This window comes from Amblyraja radiata, chromosome 14 (assembly GCF_010909765.2).
Source record: "Amblyraja radiata isolate CabotCenter1 chromosome 14, sAmbRad1.1.pri, whole genome shotgun sequence".
NCBI lineage: Eukaryota > Metazoa > Chordata > Chondrichthyes > Rajiformes > Rajidae > Amblyraja > Amblyraja radiata.
This window is the reverse complement of record NC_045969.1, coordinates 16,490,051-16,508,189: the sequence shown is the minus strand read 5'-3', so window position 1 is coordinate 16,508,189 and position 18,139 is coordinate 16,490,051.

Sequence of the window (18,139 nt, the reverse complement as noted above, 5' to 3'; positions counted from 1 at the left end):
CAGTGCTTTTACTTCAACAAGAAATTTAGCAGAAATTCCTAGGAATAAGTTCATAGAAACATAGAAACATAGAAAATGGGTGCAGGAGTAGGCCATTCGGCCCTTCGAGCCTGCACCGCCATTCAATATGATCATGGCTGATCATCCAAATCAATATCCCATACCTGCCTTCTCCCCTGATCCCTTTAGCCACAAGGGCCACATCTAACTCCCTCTTAAATCCAGCCAATGAACTGGCCTCAACTACCTTCTGTGGCAGGGAATTCCACAGATTCACCACTCTCTGTGTGAAAAATGATTTTCTCATCTCGGTCCTAAATGACTTCCCTCTTAACCTTAAACTGTGACCCCTTGTTCTGGACTTCCCCAACATCGGGAATAATTTTCCTGCATCTAGCCTGTCCAACCCCTTAAGAATTTTGTAAGTTTCTATAAGATCCCCCCTCAATCTTCTAAATTCTAGTTCATGTTCATAAGTGATAGGAACAGAACTAGGTCATTCGGCCCATCAAGTCTACTCCATCATTCAATCATGGATGACCTATCTTTCCCTCTTAACCCCATTCTCATGCCTTCTCCCCAAAACCCCTGACCCCCTTACTAATCATGAGCCTAATGGCCTAATTCTGCTCCAAGCACTTATGAACATGAACTTATTCCTAGGAATTTCTGCTAAATTTCTTGTTGATTAACTTAAATATTAAATTAACAATGTTCTTGGTGGAGATGGCTGTGGGTGAATGTGTAATCTGTTGCAAGGTTGGTTGGTCAGGCACAGAAGGATGAGGGGGTACTTCATTGAAACTTACCAAATCATGAAAAGCCTGGATAGAGTAGATGTGGAGAGAATGTTTCCACTAGTGGGAGAGTCTAGGACCAGAGGGCATTGCTTTATGGAGCGCTAATGTCCAGGGCCTCAGAATAAAAGGACGTACCTTTAGAAAGGAGATGAGGAGGAATTTCATTAGTCAGATGGCAGTGAATCTCTGGAATTCATTGCCACAATCTGTGGAGGCCAAGTCATTAGGGTATTTTGTAAGGTGGAGATTGACAGATTCTAGATTAGTAACGGAGTCAGGGGTTGTGGGGAGAAGGCAGGTGAATTAGGTTGAGAGGGAAAGATAGATCAGGCCCAATTGAATGGATGAGTAGACTCGGTGGGCCAAATGGCCTAATTCTGCTCCTTTGACTTATGAACCTATGAAAAGCAACACCAAGATTCTAGCGCAAAGCCACTGACTGTCCCAAGCTCAGCCATGAGCAATAGGGCCTCTATTCGCTGGAGTTTAGAAGATTGAGGGGGGAACCTCATTGAAACTTACAGAATAATGAAAGGCATAGATAGAGTGGATGTGGAGAGGATGTTTCCACTGGTGGAAGAGTCTAGGGCCAGGGGTCATAGCCTCAGAATTAAAAGGTGCTCGTTTAAAAAGGAGGTGAGGAGGAACTTCTTTAGTCAGAGGGTAGTTAATCTGTGGAACTCATTGCCACTAAGGGCTGTGGAGGCCAAGTCAGTGGATATTTTTAAGGCAGATAGACACATTCTTGATTAGACCGGGTGTCAAGGGTTATGGGGAGAAGGCAGGATAATGGGATTTGAAGGCAGCGATCAGCCATGATTGAATGGCGGAGTAGACTCGATGGGCCAAATGGCCTAATTCATAAGAGTGAATTTGTAATACTCCCCGGCGATTGAGAAGATTACAGATTGTATCGACTACTCTGCCACAATGTAAGAACTATACAACTCCAAGTGTATTCGTAAAGTTTCTCCCACGTTAATCCGCTTTTAATTAAATTTGCACCGTGTTCACGGTTCCGTTTAACTTTGATGTTGACATCTGTAACAGTGCAAGGCTGGGGAAGATTAAGAGCTTTTGATACGAGACCATTTCCCATGGTCAAGAACAAATGGCGTGGCGCTGGGCGGGTGCAGTGAGTTTATTATTCTCCGCTCGCCGGCTAGTGAATTATATATTTTAAAAAAACAGTCTAAAATAACATTAGCGCTCCACAAAGCAGTTTAAACTGAATTAGTAAATGACGTCTCTCCCATTAAACCCGCACACACTGCGGCAGATCGTGTCTCTCCGCACCTGCCCACAGAGCGGGAGGGAGAAATACAAATGTCTCAATCGAGCATTTAAATAACCAGGAAGCCATTGATTCCCACAAGTATCAAAAAACAATCTCAACACCCTTTTAAAAGGCTTAGCTCGAATTTCCCGAAAGGAAAAATACAGTATGTTCTCAGCTCTTGCTGCAATTGACAAATTAATTGGAAATCCCGTTTTACTTCTCCACTATTCTTTCAGAAGTTTATTGTTATCTGAATTCATTAAATTATATTTATTTTTCGTCCGGCTCCTCGCTATCCTTTTCAGTCATATTTCTCCGCTATGTATCGTGTCTGAAAGATATAATGTTGTGTGTAGGGAAAAAGACAGTATATGAGATCCACGTTGCAAGTATAACACATTTTAAAACAATTTGAGCTCTGGCCTTATGAATGACTGTAATCGATTTTCATTTCCCTCACTTATTCGACTGCCTTGCTCAGAAACATCTACAGTTGGCCTGGTCTGTATACTTACGTGAAACTCTGAAATATTCATACAGTATTGAAGAATGTGGATTGTTCATACTGCAACATATTTGAAAAAAGTATTTCAATTGGAAAGTCTTTTCAATTATATGACACATTTGACTACATACTTTGAAGATTGGTGATTTATTAGTGCAACCCAACCTATCTATCTAGAAATACAGATTTATTTTTCCTATTTCGAATTGGACACAAATTGTTTCCGCATAGGGTCAAATTTAATACTCTTTATATTGTCCTTAACATCAGGCTTCATTTGTAGTACTTTTATAGGATGTTTAAAAAAATATTCCAAGCATCGTAACAATTTGTTTTTAAACATTATCTGGAATGCACATATATAAACATTATTGGAAGGCACATATTTGATTAATATGGAGGCAACATTTCACGGGCAAATTACATGATTTTCTAGTTTTTTGTTTCCTCTACTAAGACAAGTTTACACGTGGAAATTAAAATGCCCGTACATGAAATTATATTATCATTGCCTCTTTACTGAATTAGTGGGGTCACATCGAAACTAAATCTAAGGTACATGGACCAAATTTGTACAACTCGTAGCTTCCTCAAAATTTCAAAACATTAAATCAACCTTCTGGTCACCTAAAGTAAAAATCGTGTTGTAATCATAATGCAGATAGGAGGAACAATTTGCAAGGAATTAAATATTTTAAATGTTTAAAGCTTTTCTGCTGTACTCAGTTTACAGTGTTTGTTGGCAGTCAGGACTGGTTTCCACTCATTAGCTTTCTTGCCAATTGACTCCAGGTAGAGTACTCCAGGTAGAAAAAAGATGTGGAATCCAATACCCGGGACCATGAATATAAGAGAGTTACTAACAAACTCATCAATGTTCTGAATACTGAATCAGTTACTCTCTGGAAACTGAATGAAATAGATAATATACGTATCTGAAGGGACATTATTTATAATGTGAAGGAATAAAAATTATGCTGATATCATGAAAGGATGTCCAGTGATGGAGACTCCTTTGAAAACTAAACACCACATAGAGAGTTGGACCGAATGGTAACTGTATGAGATGTACTGTAAGTATTACTATAACAAAAGAGACAGACAAAACAGAAAAAGGAATTGGAGGCATGTCCTGATATTGAAAAATAAGATGGTAAAACAGATGTATTGGTGGCACAGAGGCACAGCGGTAGAATTGCAGCCTTCGCCAACGCCAGAGACCCGGGTTCAATCCGAATTATAGCTGCTGTCTGCATCGAGTTTGCCCGTTCTCCCTGTGACCATGTGAGTTTTCTCCTGGTGCTCCCTTTTCCTCCCACACTCCAAAGACGTACAGGTTTGTAGGTTAATTGGCTTTGGTAAAAATTGTGAATTGTCCTTAGTTTGTAGGATAGTGGTAGCGGTATGTGGTGATCGCTGATCGGTGGGCCGATGGGCACTGTATCTAAAGTCTAAAAAGAAGGATCTTAGTTCCAGATGTTTAAGAAGCAGAAACTACCTAGGTGGTGCTAAGAATCAATGGGGGGCAGAAACCAATGAATGGAGTTATTCGCCCTTACCAGTTGTAACATATGCCACAGTATGAATCAGGATGAATCACAAGTGTGTGTTGTAACAAAGGTAATCAGGGGAGATTCTATTCTAATATAGATTGAGCAAACTAAATTAATAGCAATACTATGGAGATAAAAGGAACTGCAGATGCTGATTTGCAAAAAAAAGGTACAAAGTGCTGGACTGACTCAGCAGTTCTGGCAGCATTGCTGGAGAACATGAATACTGTAGGTGACGTCTCAACAAACCTTTTCTCTGCTACATGCAGTTTCTCCACCACATCGTGCAGAACCCATTGGTTTCATTAATTTTATCAGTAATGTCCACCCTGCCTCAAGTTCACTTGGACCATCTTTGACACCTTTCTTCCCTTTATTTACCACCCTGTCCTCTTTCTTTAGTAAATCTGGTCCCCCCTGCTGTCATAGTTGGATCCTTCACCCATGTCTCCACTGTGTTCCGTAATTCAACTCTCGCTCCACCTGTCTCCAGACAGAACAAGGATAGAGTTCCCCAGGTCCTCATCTTCCACTCCACCAGCCTCTGCAACCAGCACATTAGCCGTTGGCATTTCTGGCACCTTCAACATGATCCCACCATCAGTCACATCTTCCCACCCCCAGCCCTTTCTGCCTTCTGCAAAAAACGCTCCCTCCATAACTCCTTGGTTCACTTATCCCTTCTCACCCAAACCACCCCCTCTGCAGGTACTTTCCCCAGCAACTGCAGGAGATGCAACGCCTGTCCCCCTTATCCCCCCTATCCCTCCTTTCTCAACTCCATCCAGGGATCCCAGCAGTCCTTCCAGGTGAGACAGGTGTTCATGTGCACCTCCTCTAACCTCATCTACTGCATCTGGTATTCCCAATATGGCCTCCATACATTGGTGACACCAAATGTAGACTCGGCAACAGTTTCACTGATCACTTGTGGCTCGATCCACCAATGCCTGCTGGATGCCCAGGTTGCTAACCATTTTAACTCCTCTTCCCATTCCCATTCTGCCCTTTCTGTCATGAGCCATTGCTAGTGAGGCCATATTCCACTTGAGTATCTTACGACCCAATGGTATGAACATTGAATTCTCCAATTTCAGTTAACAAGCCTATCACCTCACCCTAAGTTCCTCCCGCCTTCTCTGTACCCCTCCTAGTCTCACGTCCATTTCTTCCCTCCCCATCCCCTTACATTCCGTCTTCTGGCTTCACAAATTGTAGCTCTTATATCCTTATCTCACACCTTTTGTCATTCCGTCTTTGTCCAACCATCTGTCTTTCACCCCCATCGCCTATATGCGATGTCTAGTGGGAGTGCTGAGGACCCAGCTGCGCACAATCTGTACAGATAATTTGGTGAGGGAATCAAGCGCAATACATTTAATTTTGCTGAATTCATGCAAAGTGACAGTGCAGATTAGGAGTAGGTGGTTTCAGAAGGATATAGACAGGACAGGACAGAATGGCATTGGCATCAACATTGGCTTGTTTTAATCGTGTGCATAGAGACAAACTTTGTTTGCATGCGAGCCAGTCAGACCATACTGTACTTGAGTGGAATCACATTGAGTGTATTATATTGAGTGTACAATGTCTGTACAATGTAAAGTGGCATCACCTGTAGGTAGGGTGTCTGTAATCATTCGTGAAGCTCTCAGATGCATGTTCTTTGTTTTCACGTTCTTCATTTTGCATGTTTTGTTTTTTCATTGATTGTTGCAATATTTGTCTTCACAGCACTCCAGATATGATTTCACCCATATCTTATGGGAATGTAGCTTATCTATCAGACCTTTGTATTTATTTCCCTGAGCATTAAACAACAACAGTCTGAGGGGTTTCCCATCACTTGCTATAACTACTCATCAGCCTTTGTAAATAATGCATGAGGGCAACAACATGTTCTGTGTCTCAGAGCTCTGCAGCCACTCACTATTCAGATAAAATACTTAATTTTCCTATCAATTGTGCAAATTCCCATTTTCTCTCAAATATATGGATATTTATAAACATAAACGTAAATATAATGATATGTGCAGGCAGGTACGAGTTAGTTTTTTGTACCATGTTCGGCACAGACATTGTGGACTGAAGTGCCTGTTCTTGTGCCATATTATGTTCTATTATTCACTTGCCAATTCTTTACTCACTGATGCACTCTCATCCAATGTAACTTCAGCAAGATGTCTCTACGTTTGTACATAACCTATCTGCAGCCCGCTATAGCCCCTTATGTCCTCCTCACAACATATTTTCACATCTAACTTTATGTGATCAGCAGAGACGAGAAGGAATTACTTCACCAGAAGTAAATATAAATCTTTTGAATTCCCCTGCCAAGAGGACTGTGGAAAATCATCCACAGAGTTTACGTAAGGCAGAAATTTTACAAGGTTTTAGACGTGAAGGGAATGAAAAAATGTGGACTTGTGCAGGAAATGTTTTTAATGAAACAAAGCTAAACACTGGTGGCACAGTGCCAGAGATCCGGTTAAACTGTGACCTCGGGTGCTGTCTGTGTGGGGTTTACACATTCTCCCTGTGACCGAGTGGGTTTCCTCCGGGTGCTCAGGTTTTCTCTCACACCCCAAACACAAGCGGGTTTGTAGGTCCATTAACCTCTGTAAAAAAAAAAGTAATTGCCCCCAATGTGTAGGAAGTGGATGAGAAAGTGGGATAACATAGAACGGGTTCGGTGTACGATACTCGGCGTGGGCTTGGTGGGCAGAAGGGCCTGTTTCCATGCTGTATCTCAAAAAAAACGGACATGCTCTTCTTGAAAAGTAGAACAGACACGATGGACCACTCCTGCCCCTATTTCATATTACTGTATGCATATTGAGAAAAATGATTGGCGGGATCGTCATATAAATTGTAAATATTTTGAGCATTCACTATGGAGTGTTCACTGTTCATCATGATAAAGATTTGAACTGAATCCAACATACTGTGGCTGCACAATGCAGTTCAGATGCTTCCAAAATCTCCCCAAGACTGCTGGTAATTATCCCGAGTTCGATGTTTGTAAAACCATAAATAAAGTATGTGCAAGAGGCGGAAAAAACCAGGAAATAAGAGGTGGCTTGTTCCTGATGGCCTCACATTGACCGCCATCTGTGGAGTAATGGAAAAGTGTTAATGTCCTGGCCCTACATCAGTGCCAGATTTACCTATAGGCTTGGCAGGCTGAAGCCTAATGCCTCAAAATCTAGGGGCCAAGGTGTATAATATTTTTGATTGTCATAGGTCTTTCTTACATATGCAGTCACAACACACTGTAGTCTCTAATCAAACCTTCAGTAATTTTCCTTGCCCTCCATTTCAGAATAATACTGTTTTAAGCCGATAACTCAATACTAGCACTGGCAATCAATAAATAAATAAATAAATAAATAAGTGCAGCTTTCCAGCCCCTTATCTCACTGGCCATGCTCGGCTGCACATTGGTGTCAATCTGGTGGCACCGGGGTCCGGCAAACTTTCCCACGCAGGGCTGCCAACTCTCACGCTTTGAGTGTGACACTCACGCATTTCAGCCAATTCTCACGCCCTCATGCTGAAGACAGAATTCTCACGCTGACAGGCTGTCTTCAGTCCCTGCAGGTTGTCTCTTTGCGCCGCATGACAGCGATCTGCACGGATCGGGGATGCGCGTCGGTCCCGGGTGTCAGCGGGTGTCAGCGCTTTTGTGCGGCGTCTGCCGTGCTGCGCTTCCTGCTGCCGCGGCAACCTCGCTCCCTCCCTCCCTCCTGCCCTTCAACTCACACGGCAGCGCCAATGCCGCCAATCCACGCAACACCGTGCCCGCCAGACTCCCCATTGGGCGGCCGGGGAGAGAGAGGGAGGGGAGAAAGAGAGAGAGAGAAAGAAAAAAAGGGAGGGATGGAGGCAAAGAGAGACAGGGGGAGGGAATGTAGAAAGTGGATTGAAGGAAGGGAAGGAGAAAGGGGAGAAAGAAGAAGAGTGAGGAAAAAGAGGGAGGGTGAGGAAGAGGAGGGGAGGAAAGAGAGGGAGGGGGAGGAGGGAGGGGGGGGGGAAGGAAAGGTGTGTGTGTCTGTTTCCCTGTGCATGTGTGTGTGTGTGTGTGTGCCTCCCTGTGTGTGTGTGTGTGTGCCTCCGTGTGTGTGTATGTGTGTGTGCCTCCCTGTGTGTGTCTCCCTGTGTGTGTGCGTGTCTCTGTGTGTCTCCCTGTGTGTGTGTGTGTCTGTGTCTCCCTGTGTGTGTGTGTGTGTGTGTGTGTATCCCTGTATGTGTGTGTCTGTGTCTCCCTGTGTGTGTGTGTGTCTCCCTGTGTGCGTGTCTGTCTGTCTCCCTGTGTGTGTGTGTCTGTCTGTCTCCCTGTGATGTGTGTGTGTGTCTGTCTGGCTGTATCCCTGTGTGTGTGTGTCTGTCTCCCTGTGTGTGTGTGTTTGTCTCCCTGTGTGTGTGTGTGTCTGTCTCCCTGTGTGTGTGTGTGTCTGTCTCCCTGTGTGTGTGTGTGTGTGTCTTCCTTTGTGTATGTGTCTCCCTGTGCGTCTGTTGTCGCATCCTGGCCTTAGACAGGGCTGCCAACTCTCACGCTTTGAGCGTGAGAGTCACACATTTCAGCCAATTCTCACGCTGATGACAGAATTCTCACGCTGTCTTCAGTCCCTGCGCAGTTTGTCTTTTTGCGCCATATCACAACGATCTGTGCGGTCTGGGGAAGCGCGTCAGTTGGCGGCTGTGAGTGACGTTACATCTCTTCTCTTCTTTCTTGGTTGGATGTGCAGCCGCCGACAACATGAAGCAGCCGGAGATAAAACTAACCAGGTGAATCGGTTGTAAAACATGGGGAGGACCACAATGAGGCAACCTACGGCACACCGGCTGAATCCGGCCCGTAACCAAAAAAAACCCACGTTTTTTTTCAATTCGTTTTCGCAGGGTCGGGGCAGGCGAGCCGACCTGAGAACTGCAGCCAGTCCCTGGGACGCGAGCTGACCTGGGAATGGCAGCCAGTCCCTGGGCACGCAGAATGCCAACTTGATCATTATGGACAAATTGGGCCAACCACGTACATGTTGTATAACTCTATGAAGATCTGAATGGGCTTAGAATGACCATTTAAGCAAAATTGCCCCCATTTTGATTCTTGAAATTAATATCTTTTGCTCTGTTAACAGCGTTAAAGTACTTATGAGGTCGAGTCAGGAAAGGGAACATGTTATTTATTTTTAGTTTGCTTTAATTTGTTAGTTGATTGTTGAGTGCCATCATTTCTGAAATGGTTTTAAAGTAACTTAACTGTTATAAAGCAGTAATAAGTGATTTGTGACCAAACAATTGGAACTTGCATAAAATGTTTGCATTATTAGCAGGACTGCCAACTCTCACGCATTGAGCGTGAGACTCACGCATTTCACAAAATTCTCATGCTCTCACGCTGATCACAAAATTTCTCACGCTCAAATATCTGCGGGTGCTGAAAGTTCAAAATAAAGCAAAAATTGTTTTAAAGGTGAGTAAAAACCATGAGGGGAATATCAGGTGAATGCATAGTCTTTTTCCCAGGATATGTGATTCAAGCACTAGAGGGGATTGGTTTAAAGCAGGGCTATCAAACTACCGGCCTGCGGGATGATTTTGGGGGGAAAAAAGTAGTTTAGTTTCTCCCATGCAGATGGTGTGATAGGTGAGACACGGCGGCGGTGGTCCCAGCACCAACCCCCCTCCCCCTTCCACCCTGAGGCACGGCACACACCTTCGGCGGCTCTATGTCCGTCGACCGCTCTGGCCATACCCCATGGAGTTTTAACCTCGGCCCGGAGCCAGGAGCGGATCGGGTGAGTGCCATCTCCGGAGCCTACTATGGGAGGGGGAACACCCCCTCCCACACCCTCCCCCCCCTCGGTCGCTACGCTCCCTTGCAATTTCTCACTCTCAACTCTCACCCAATGTTGGCAGCCCTGCCACGTGCCCCAGGAAGCAGCGATGGCGGGTGCAGGGAACATCTTTGGATACTTGCAGGCTTCAAAAGTCAAACTCAGGGGTAAGTAGGAAAGTGCAAAGATATTTGAACTGGGAAGTTGGCAAGGAGCGAGGGAGTTTTCAATCATTACGGTATTTAACAATAACATTTTATGTCCTTTAGAGAAGTAATTGCGAATTGCGGAATTTTAAACACCCGTCATCATCCTTGGCTTTACTCAAATTATTTAAAACACTCTTCCATCTCCCTCTAGTCGTGGGGGTGGGGGATTGGGAGGGGCCTCAAAAGTGGAATAGCCCAGGGCCTCTCTTTATTTAAATCCGGCACTGCCCCACATAATTAAACATCGGTCGGTCAGTGTGTAGAGAAGGCTAACCTGGGAGACCTTCGCAAATGGGCAATTGCTTCAACACAAAGCTTAATCCTTGTAGTTTAATTTATCCTCCTTTTGGGAAAAAGGGGCTAAAATATTTAAATTAAAAAAATTAAACTACAAGGGTTAAGTTATGAGTTAAAACATTTTCCCATTTGCGAGCGCATCTTGATGTCAAAAACAGAGTAGTGTTTGTCAATGATTACAAGTCGGCAGGGAAGGTTGGACAGCTCATAGTAACTGAGCCTGAAGAAGGGTCTCATTTCCTTGTCCATTTTCCCCAAAGATGCTGACTGACTCGCTGAATTGCTGCAGCACTTTTTTCTTTGTCTATCTTTGGTACAAACCAGTTTCTGCAGTTCCTTTTCATGACATTTATCACAGAAGCTGTGTTAATCTTGCTTCAGGATTGCTTGCTTTTCATAGAAACATAGAAACATAGAAAATAGGTGCAGGAGGAGGCCATTTGGCTCTTCGAGCCTGCACCGCCATTCATTGTGATCATGTCTGATCTTCTACAATCAGTAACTCGTGTCTGCCTTCTTCTCCCCATATCCCTTGATTCCGTTAGCCCCTAGAGCTCTATCCAACTCCTTTTTAAATTCATCCAGTGAATTGGCCTCTACTGCCTTCTGTGGCAGACAATTCCACAAATTCACAACTCTCTGGGTGAAAACGTTTTTTCTCATCTCAGTTTTAAATAACCTCCACTTTATTCTTAGACTGTGGCCCCTGGTTCTGGACTCCCCCAACATTGGGAACATTTTTCCTGCATCTAGCTTGTCCAGTCCTTTTATAATTTTATATGTTTCTATAAAATATCCTCTCATCCTTCTAAACTCCAGTGATTACAAGCCCAGTCTTTCCAATCTTTCCTCAAATGAGATTGTCCCTCGTCAACCTACGCTGCACAGCCTCAATATTAAAGCCAGAATATTAAAGTAAAATTTAAAGATATGCTCCTATCGAAGGTAAATTCTGAAATTCATATATTGAAGGGAACGTTGTAATGTCCATTGCCCCAGATTATTTGTGGACATTCACTCTTTTAAGGGAACGTATCATATTATTCTTAAACGGTTTTATTAATTTAAACCAGCTACTCATTCAAAAAGCGCAGTGCAGTTACCAGTTTAAATGAAAGGTGCATGCGATCTTTATGTTTTTATTCACTCTCTTCCATCCGGTTACAGTCGCTCATGATTGGAGTGGATTTCCCGACAAACAACGTCTGTTCAGTGGACTCTGCAGGTTTGGATTTCATTGCATAAACACGACCTGCACCGATGTCAGTAATTTCATCAACATATTCAATATCCAACCCACGTACATCACAGTGGACATAAAATACCCCAAAAGTGCTGGAGAACTCAGCAGACCAGGTAGCATCCATGGAAGGGAATGAACAGACGATGTTGTAGGGTCAGAAAACCCTCGCGAAGAAGGGTACCCTCCGGAAACGTAATCTGTCCATTTCTCCATTGAGTTGCACCAGCTCAGAGTCATAGAATCATAGAACATGGAAGCAGACCATTTGGCCTAACTTGTCCACACCTACCGGCATATCCCAGCACTGAGATGAAGATACATTTCTTTAGTCAGAGGGTGGTGAATCTGTGGAATTCAGTGGATATTTTTAAGGCAGAGATAGATAGAGGTTATGGAGAGAAGGCAGGAGAATGGGGTTAGGAGGGAGAGATAAATCAGCCATGATTGAATGGCGGAGAAGACTTTTTAGGCCGAATGGCCTAATACTACTCCTATTCCTTATGACCTTGTGAACTTTGTTTTCTTTGCTCAAGATTCGAGCCGTCTCTTGTGTCTCCACATAAAACCACAAGTCAATTGGCAGATTTAACATTATTGGCATAAGGGAATAAAGTAAGAAATGCTTCTGTTGGAATAAACGTTTAAAGAATGGAGCGATTGTAATGCATGATTGCAGACCCTGAAGATTTTATATAATCATAAGTTCATAAATTCTAGGAGCAGAATTAGGGCATTCTACTCTGCCATTCAATCATGGCTGGTCTATCATTCCCTCTCCACCGCAGTCTCCTGCGTTTGTCCCATAACCCCTGACACCAATTGGGTTTATAAAACAATCCGACAGTTTACTGATGCCAGGTTTCTTTTTATAATATTTATTATACTTTAATTTGCAAATTGATATTGAAGTTTAAACTAGCATTTTTAGGATTAAGTATGATGTTTCCAATTCTTGTGGAACATAAAAGCTCCTTCATCACCTCTTGGTATTCACCCATTCATTTGATAATTTCTTGTGCATGTTTTGTTTTTATTTTTCTCTCTTTTCCTTCACATGGCTACTTCCATTCTGCATATAGAACACCATAGTACAGCAGAGGAACAGACAATTCGACCCACAATGTCAGTGCCGAACATGAAACCAATCTCCTCTGCGGCACGTGATTTATTTTTTGCTTTAGATGTGTGTCTGTTGCTGAATCATTAATTTTGTCTCCCTCTATTGAGGCTGTGCCTGATTAGGTGATTTTTCCCTACATTGAACTTAAGGTGTAAACCCACAATAAAGCTGGAAGTTTAGTTCATTTTGCTGATTCTATGCAAGCAATTTTAAGAGAGGAATGTTGTTCAACACGATGAAGGATACATTGATTTTATAGTGCACAAACTCGCTAAGGTTTGAATTGCAGATTCTAAAGTGCGGATTGTAATTGTCATAATTGATGACTGTAAATGACCCTCTATATGCAGAAGTGTATAGTTCAAGGAGTTTAGTTTACTTTAGAGATACAGTGTGGAAACAAGCGCTTCGGTCCGTCGAGTCTGCGCTGACCAACGATCACCCGTACACTAGTGTTATATTATCCCAGTTTCGCATCCTACACACTACGGAAATTTGCAGAAGCCAATTAACCTACAAACCTGCACATGTTTAGAATGTGGAGGAAACCAGAGCACCCGGACAAAACCCATGTGGTCACAGGGAGAACCTCAAATCTCTGCATAGACAGCACCCGTAGTCAGGATTGAACCCAGGTCTCTGGCGCTGTAAGTCAGCAGATCTACCACTGCGCTATTGTGCTGAGTTCTGTATGTACAGACCCGGCACAGTATATTGTTTTTTGGCAAGGTTATTTTGCATGACAAAGAATAGCGCAAGGTCTTCACAATGTAGAAAGAACTGTAGACTTGGAATATGAAACAGTGTGCGCAATCGTGATTCAGTGGCTGATTTGATATAGACCTGATGTGAATTACAATTCGTGATGGCGAGATTGTCATTTAAGACCTCCCTTTGATATTTTGACAAATTTAAATCTAATCAAAGTTAGATAAGAAAATGCTCATACATTGGACATCTTCAGCATTTTGAACACTCATCTAACCTCACCTGAACATCCAGAGAGTATTGACTGAAATACATTCCATAATGATAGACTAGCAAAAAGTAACCTGAAGGGAAGTCACTCTCATGTTACCATATAAAAGTGTTGTGAACAAACATGTTTTGTCATAATTAGAGGCCAATTGTCAAACAAAATGAATATCTGATATTTACATTGAAACAATAACAACATTGGAATTATACTATTCCATAGTTTAAAAACACACAACATGCTCTAAATTCATACAGAAACAAATTTGCATAGCAAGAGAATCTAAGCTCTGTATAAAGCATCATGTTAGTCATTTATGTTTTATTCCAGTTCATTAGTTGCTCTCTGCCAGTTCTGATAGAACAACAAAAGCCTAGGTCTGAATTTATTGCTTACATTTCAGTTAACTGTAGAATTCATGTTGGTACTGTTGTAGTGATCAAGCTCCATTCATCTTTACCTCCTTCACCTTGAGTAATGGTCATACTGTGTGGAAACAGGCCCTTCAACCCAACATGCCCCATCTACACTAGTCCCACCTGCCTGCATTTGGCCCATTTGGCCCATATCCCTCTAAACCTGTCCCATCCACGTACCCTGTCACACAATCACGCTCAATCACACAAAGCCAAGCATTTTTAAAAGTTGGTCCACTTTCGATCAAACAGTTTTGCAAGTCAGTTCAGTGGTCAGAAACAAATGAAGGTTGCTCGGAAAACAATCTGCATTTGAGTGTAAATGTATCTATAAAAGGGACATTAAATATTTAACAGTAATATCAGCACATTCTACATCTACTTTGTGTTGCATTATGTGTAAAATAATCATGTATAGATGCAAACATTTTTCTGCATAAAATTACTTTAAATTATTCAAAGCAATCTTTGGAGAGGCCATCTACAATATTAATTTACAACTGCTTGTATCAAGGCAAAAGCAAGATTACATTGCATCACAACGGACTATTTTATTCCATTGACTTTGACTAGCAATAGTTTAAAAATGCTTCATCTTGGATCTGTCATCTAATTATTTAAATGAAGGTGTAACAACATCCAGCTTTGACAAACCATAGAATGCATTATTGAAAATAAACCAAGTAGTTGTATATTCCCTGCTTCCTTGGAAAGATGTTTGTTATTAAGCAGCAAAGGGTACTGAGAAGATTAAGAGGATGTTACCAGGACTCAAGAGCTATAGGGAGAGGTTGAGCAGGCTAGGACTGTAATCCTTGGAGTGATATTGGCTTTGTGTGATTGAGCAACAAAAATCACCGACAGGGTACATGGATCGGACAGGTTTAGAGGGATATGGGCCAAATGCAGGCATATAAGTGAGGCATATAAAACCATGAGGCGATTAGATAGGGCAAATGCACAGATCTTTTATCCAGAGCATGGGAATCTAGAATCAGAGGACGTAGGTTTAAAGTGAGGGGCGAAAGATTGAATAGAAACATGAGGGGAAAGGTTTTTGCACAAAGGATGGTGGATGTATGGAAGAAACTGCCAGAGGAGGTAGTTGAGGCAGGTACAATTACAATGTTTAACAGGTATATGGATAAGATAGGTTTAGAAGGATATTGGCCATATGCAGGCAGGTGGGACTAATGTAGATGTGACATGTTGGTTGGCTTGGGCAAGTAGGGCCGAAGGGCCTGTTTCCACGCTGTATGACTATGAATCTATATTTTGTGCTTCCTTTAAACCTACTGGGTTTACTGGAAAATGTATTTAATCTTCTGTAACATGTAATAAAAAGCAAAATAGGTGTGTGTTTAATTAGGGTGACATCAAATTAGGCCAAATATATATGAGGGGCGGCACAGTGGCATAGCTGTAGAGTTGCTGTCAAAAGGGCCTGTCCCACTGTACGAGGTAATTCAAGAGTTCTCCCGAGTTTCCCCTGATTCGAACTCGGAGAATTACGGTAATAGCCGCTCGGTGGTACTCGGGGCCCTCGTGGACATTTTTCAACACGTTGAAAAATCTTCACGCGTCTTCACGAGCTTACCACGTTTCCCGAGTACCTGCCGTTAGCGTTACGAGCCGCTAAGAGACGTCCCGGGCTCCGACGTACCCCCTATGTACATTCTACGTGCTTACCATAAGTTTGATTTTTTTTTAAACTCGGGGGAGCTCTTGAATTACCTAGTACAGTGGGACAGGCCCTTTACAGCACCAGAAACTCGGATTTGATCCTGGCTAGAGGTTTAGTTTGATTTAGTTTAGTTTAGTATATTATGTCACGTGTATCAAGGTTTTGTGTAAAGGTTTTGCGTTACGTGCTTTCAAGGCAGTGAAAAGACTATATGTGATTACCATAAAGCCATCCACAGTGTACAGATACAGGATGAAGTGAATAACGTTTAGTGCAAGATAAAGATGTCGATGGTCGGTCAGGATCACGCTTTCGCTGGTGATAGGATGCTTCACTTGCCTGATAGCAGTTGGGAAGAAACTTTCCCTGAATCTGGAGCTTTGCGTTTTCACACATCTGTACCTCTTGCCTGATGGGAGAGGGGAGAAGAGGGAGTGACCGGGGCTATGCTGGAGACCTTGCTGACGCAGCGTGAAGTATAGATGGTCAATTGAAGGAAGGTGGTTTCCGTGAAAGTCAAGGGTATTTTCACAACTCTCTGCAATTTCTTGTGGTCTTGGATGGAGCTGTTCCCAAACCATGCTGTAATGCATCTCGATAAAATACTTTGTACAACACATCTGTACAATTTGATGAGAGTAATAGGAGGCATGCCAAACCTCCTAACCCTTCTAAGGAAGTAGAGGCATGGTGTACTTTCTAGCCCATTGCTCCGATATGGCTGGTCCAGGCCAAGTTGCTGATAATATTTATTCCAATGAACTTGAAGCCTTCAACCATCTCTACTTTGGCACTGTTAACGAATACCAGGGTATGTTTACCGCTTCGCTTCCTGCAGTTGATCACAATCTCCTGGTGCTGTCTGTTCGGAGTTGACTCATTCTCCCCGTGACCACTTGAGTTTTCTCCAGGTGCTCCTGTTTATTCTCACTTGTCAAAGATGTGCAGATTTGTAGGTTAATTGGGCTCTCTAAGTTGTCCTTGGTGTGTAGGACAGAACTAGTGTACGGGTGATCGCTGTGGGACAAAGGGCCTATTTCCCCACTGTATCTCTAAACTAAACTAAACTAAATACGCACTGGTCCAACACCACCAAAAGCTCAAGCGCGCCAATTATCCGAGTTTCACTCTGTGCGCAGTGGGCAGATTGTAATCGTGCAATGCATGTCTGACATCGACATTGAAAATTGAACTTTACTGACACCATATGTTCAACGTGTTTGGAGAACCAAATGTCCTCATATCTCAAATTGCCAGAAGATGGTCAAATAGTAAAAAAAAAGATGCGTGTTGATATTTTTTTCCTCAAAATAAGTCTTGCCCAGGTTCTGACCTAGATCAACATGTTTTCTGTTTTGCACTCTGGATTATTCACCATAGCAACATGTTAAGTTCTTGATGACATGCAACAGTTAAAACTCCAATTGAGAGAAGACCACTGAGTCATGCATTATATTGAAAGCACTTTGTGGTTGCATAAGAACTAATGGGCTAACATTTAGGATGATGATTAAAAATGTATTACCCCATTCTCACATCTATCAGGTTCTTGAAATTAATGAAGCTTTTCACTGATATCTTGCAGAATAATATGAATATTTTTTAGCAATAGCATTAAAAGGACAGCATCACTAAATTAGGTGAAATATTATGGAAGAAGAGTAAATTGGAGGGAAATTGAAAAATGTAGCAAAATACTAACCATCTCATTATGTATCATGTCAAGTGATTAAACCATAAACTTTTGATCTCTTGAGTGACGGATCTGTAGACAATTGGTAGCTAGTTATCTTCTCCGTTTTTCTAAATCTGTTCATCCAGAATCCCGTCACAGATTTGTCTTTTCATAAGGTCAAGTGATAGGAGCAGAATTAGTCTATTCGGCCCCATCAATATTACTCCGCCATTCAATCGTGGCTGACATATCAACCCCATTCTCTTGCCTTTTCCCCATAACCCCTGACACCCATACTAATCAAGAATCTATCAATCTCTGCCTTAAAAATATCATTGACTTGGCCTCTGCAGCCTTCTGTGGCAAATAATTCTGCAGATTCACCACCCGCTGATTAAGGAAATTCCTCCTCATCTCCTTCCTAAAGGAACCTCCTTTAATTCTGAGGCTATCACATCTACTAGATTCTCCCACTAGTGGAAACATCCTCTCCAATCCACTCTATCCAAGCCTTTCACTATTCTGTACACTTCAATTAGGTC